Genomic DNA, 5,378 nt, shown 5'->3' on the forward strand with positions numbered 1-5,378 from the left:
TTAAAAGAAGTTCAGCAATGCCAGTGAGAGACCAACCTTCTTTCCTCTAAAAAATATAAGTAAAGTCCTAGATACAGACATATAATGCACTACAACTAAACATTTCAGATATTCTGAAGGATCTAGGACATAGATTTTTTTTTAAGACTTCCTAGAGCAGGTTTAGGTTTACAATAAAATTGAGAGGAAAGTGCATAGATTTCCCACATGTTCCTTACCCCAACACATGCAGTCTCCCCCATCATTAACATTCCACACCAGAGTGGTGTGTTTATTACAATTGATCAACCAACATTGATGATCACCTAAAGTCCATAGCTTACATTAAAGTCCACTCTTGGTGTTGAACATTTTATGAGTTAGGACAAATGTATAATAGCATATATCCATCAATATAATCTCATACAGAGTATTTTTACTGCCCTAAAAATATTCTGCGCTATGCCTATTTATCATTCCCCCTGCTCCCTGGCAACCATTGATCATTTTACTGTCTCCATTGTGTTGCCTTCTCCAGAACGTCATATGCTTACAATCAACAGTATGTGGCCTTCTCAAATTGGCTTCTTTCACTTAAAAATACACATTTAAGATTCCTCAGTGTCTTTTCATGGCTTCATAGCTCATTTCTTTCTCGCACTGAATAATACTCCATTTTCTGGTTGTACTGCAACATATATTTATCCATTCACCTACTGAAAGGAATCTCAGTTCCTTCCAAGATTGAGCAATTGTAAATATAGCTGCTATCAACATCTATGCTTGGAGTTTTGTGTGAACACAAATTTTCAACTCCATTGAGTAAATACCAAGGAATGCAATTGCTGGTTGCATGGTAAGAGGATATTTGGCTTTGTAAGAAATGTCAAACTGTCTTCCAAAGTAGATGTACTAGCCTGCATTCCCATCAGTAATGTATGAGAGTTTCTGTTGCTCCACATCTGCATAGGCATTTTGTGTCATCAGAGTGCCAGATTTGGATTACTCTTATACATGTGTAGCAATATCTCAGTGTTATTTAATTTGCATTTCCCTAATAACATATGATATTGGGCATCTTTTCATATGTTTATTTGCCATCTGTATATCTTCTTTGATAAGGTGTTGGTTAAGGCCTTTGCCCTATTATTTAATTGGGCTGTTTGTTTTTTGTTCTTCTTGTTGTTGTTGAGCTTTGAGATTTCTTTGTATATTTTGAATAACTATTTATGTATTGGATGTGTCTTTTGCAAATATATTTTCACAGTAGTTTGTCTTGTAATTCTCTTGATATTGTCATTCACAGACCAGAAGTTTTTAAAAATTTTAATAAGTTCAGCTTATCAATTATTTCTTTCATGGATCATGTCTGGTGTTTTATCTAAAAAGACATCAGCATTCTCAAGGTCATCTAAGTTTTCTCCTATTATCCTCTAGGATTTTTACAGTTTTGAATTTTACAGTTAAATCTATGATCCATTTTGAGTTAATTTTTGTAAAGAGTATAAAGTCTGTGCCTAGGTCAACTTTTTGCAAGTGCATATCCAGTTATTCCAGCACCATTTGTTGGAAAGACTATCTTTGCTCTATTGTATTATCTTTGCTCCTTTGCCAAAGATCAGTTGCCTATATTTACATGTGTCTATTTCTGTGCTCTCTCTTCTGTTCTATTGATCTATTAATCTAAACTTTTGCCAACAAATATTTAATTATTGTAGCTTTAAAGTAAGTCTTGAAGTCAGGATTTTGTCAGTCTTCCAACATTTTTTTTAATAATCTGTTGGCTATTCTTAGGTCTTTTGCTTCTCCATATAAACTTTAGAATAAGTTTATTGATATTCATAAAATTCCTTGCTGGGATTACAATTGAGGTTGCATTGAATCTATAGATCAAGTCAGGAAGAGCTGTTATCTTGATAATATTGAGTCTTCTTTTCCAGGAACGTGGTATATCTCTCCATTTATTTAGTTCTTTGATTTCATTTATTAGAATTTTATAGTTTTCCTCATATAGATTTTATATGTATTTTGTTAGATTTACCAAAGCATTTCATCTTTCCGGGGGAAGGGAGTTACTAATACAAATGGCACAGTGCTTTTAATTTCAGATTCTGGTCACTGCTACTATATAGGAAAGTAATTAACTTTTGTATATTAACCTTGTATGTTGTGATCTTGCTATAATAACTCATTAGTCTCAGGAATATTTTGGTTGATTCTTACAGATTTTTGACATAAATGATTATGTCCTCTGGTATTAAAACCAACCAACCAACCAAACAAACAAAAAACCAAACAGTTTTATGTTGCCCTTTCCAGTCTGTACAACTTTTGTTTCCTTTTCTTGACATTTTGTATTAGCAAGGACTTCCAGTATGGTATTAAAAGAGAGTGAGAGAGAGGAGACATCCTTGCCTTATCTTAGTGGGAAAGCTTCAAGTTTCTCACCATTAAGTACGACATTAGCTGTAGCTTTTTGGAAATAATCTTTCTCCAGTTGAGAACATTCCCTCTATTCCTAGTGTACTGAGAGTTTTACTATAAATGGGATCTGGATTTTTTTTTTCAAATGCATTTATGCATCAACTGCTATAATCCTAAGATTTTTCACTTTCAGTCTATTCATGTGAAAGGATTACCTTAATTAATTTTAAAATGTTGAACAAAACTTGCATACCTGGAATAAATTCCACTTCTACTTGTTCTTATAATTTTTGCTCTGATTTGCTAATATTTTGTTGAAGATTTTTGTATCTATGCTCATGAGAGATATTGATCTATAGTTTTCTTTTTTTGTAATGTCTCTGTCTGGTTTTATTGTTAGAGTATTCCTGGCCTCATATAATGAGTTAGAAAGTGTTTCCTCTGTTTCTATCTTCTGGAAGATATTGCAGACCATTAGTATGATTTCTTTCCTAAATGTTTGGTAGAATCCACCATTGTACTCATCTGAGCTTCATGCTTTCTGTTTGGGAAGGTTATTAGTTATTGATTCAATTTCTTTAATAGATATAGGCCTATTCAGATTGTCTATTTTTTTTTTTTGTGGATTTTGGAAGATTTGTCCTTCAAGGAATTGGTCCATTTTATCTTGGTTATTAAATTTGTAGGCATAGGGTTGTTCATAGTATTCCTTTAATATCTTTTTTAATTTTTGTGGTTTATATAGTGATGTCCCTCTAATTTCTGTTACTAGTAATCTGTGTTCTATCTCTCTACTTTTTTAGAACTTTTATTGAGATATAATTGACATACAATAAACAGCATATATTTGAAGTGTACAATTTGAGATTTCTTTTCTTATTAATAATGTATATATGGCAATCCCAATTTCCCAATTCATCCCACCCCAGACCCACCCCTCACTTTCCCGACTTGGTGTCCATATATTTGTTCTCTATATCTGTGTCTCTGTTTCTGCTAGCCAACCTGTTGATCTGTACCATTTTTCTATATTCCACATATATGCATTACTATACGATATTTGTTTTTCTCTTTCTGACTTACTTCACTCTGTATGGCAGTCTCTAGGCCCATCCATGTCTCTACAAATGTCCTAATTTTGTTCTTTTTAACAGCTGAGTAATATCCCCCTGTATATATGAACCACATCTTTTTTATCCATTCATCTGTTGATAGACATTGAGGTTACTTCCGTGACCTGGCTACTGTATATAGTGCTGTAATGAATATTGGGGTGCATGTGTCTTTTTGAACTATAGTTTTCTCTGGGTATGTGCCCAGTAGTGGGATTGCTGGGTCATATGGTAATTCAATTTTTAGTTTTTCAAGAAACTTCCATACTGTTCTCCATAGTGGCTGTATCAATTTACATTCCCACCAACAGTGAAAGAGCGTTCCTGCTGAGACCAGCTCGGCAACTCAAGGTGAGTGACGGGTGCCGCAAGCTCGAAGAAAACACAGACACAGACTGAAGAAAACACAGACACAGACTGAAGAGAAAGATGGGACCGGGGGGCTCAAGACCTCTACGATCAAGAGCCTTGCTGATTCATCCCACGTGGCTTTTATTGGTTTCTTGGCTAACACTCCCAGGTTAATCCCATAAACAATCAAAGGCCTCACATGACTGGGGCAATGATCTCTGTTTGCCTCCTGGGTCCGAGTTGAGCAGGTGTGGATCTGAGCAGGGTGCGGATTTGAGCTGGGCATGGAGAGCAAAGCAGCCCTGGGGGCAGGAGACCTCTCTCAGTAGGATTAAGGGTCTGTGCCCCACCCCTGTTGACCCCTCTGTGACTGTGCCTGTCTTAGGTTGTTTCTCCCCTGAGGAATCTTACCTGTCTCTGGCTAACCAGCCATCCTCCAGGGCCAAACAGGGTGATATGAGGTGTGCAAGTGAGAAAGGGGCTGCACCCCCAGAGAGGGCCAATTCTCTGCCTATGCCCCCATAGTCTCCACGCCCCGCACCCTCAGCTCCTCCACTGCTCAAGCAGGACATTCTGAATCCCATCGCTCGGCCCATATACTTTAACATTTTCAAGGTTTTAGAAAGACTCCTGAATGTCTTCCCACATGTTCCCTTTTCTCCACACCCTCTCCAGCATTTACTGTTTGTACATTTTCTGATGATGCCCAATCTAGCTGGTGTGAGGTGATATCTCATTGTAGTTTTGATTTTCATTTCTCTAATAATTAGTGATGTTGAGCAGCTTTTCATGCACCTCTTGGCCATCTGTATGTCTCTTTTGGAGAAATGCCTATTTAGGTCTTCTACCCATGTTTTGATTGGGTTGTATGTATTTTTGATATTGAGCTGGATGAACGGTTTATATATGTTGGAGATTAATCCTTTGTCTCTTGATTCATTTGCAAATATTTTCTCCCATTCTGAGGGTTGCCATTTCATCCTGTTTATAGTTTCCTTTGCTGTGCAGAAGCTTTTAAGTTTCATTAGGTCCCACTTATTTACTTTTGTTTTTATTTCCATTACTGTAGGAGGTGGGTCAAAAAAGATCTTGCTGTGATTTATGTAAAAGAGTGTTCTTCCTATGTTTTCCTCTAGGAGTTTTATAGTGTCTGCCCTTACATGTAGGTCTTTAATCCATTTGGAGTTTATATTTGTGTGTGGTGTTAAGGAGTGTTCTAATTTCATTCTTTTACATGTAGCTAGCTATCCAGTTTTCCCAGCACCACTTATTGAAGAGATTGTCTTTTCTCCATTGTATGTTCTTGCCTCCTTTGTCATAGATTAGTTGACCATAGTTTATCTCAGGGCCTTCTATCCTGTTCTATTGATCTATATTTCCGTTTTTGTGCCAGTACCATATTGTCTTGATTACTGTAGCTTTGTAGTATAGTCTGATGTCAGGCAGTCTGATTCCTTCAGCTCCATTTTTTTTTTCCCTCAAGATTGCTTTGTCTTTGGGGGTCTTTTGTGT

This window comes from Hippopotamus amphibius, chromosome 8 (assembly GCF_030028045.1).
Source record: "Hippopotamus amphibius kiboko isolate mHipAmp2 chromosome 8, mHipAmp2.hap2, whole genome shotgun sequence".
Lineage (NCBI taxonomy): Eukaryota > Metazoa > Chordata > Mammalia > Artiodactyla > Hippopotamidae > Hippopotamus > Hippopotamus amphibius.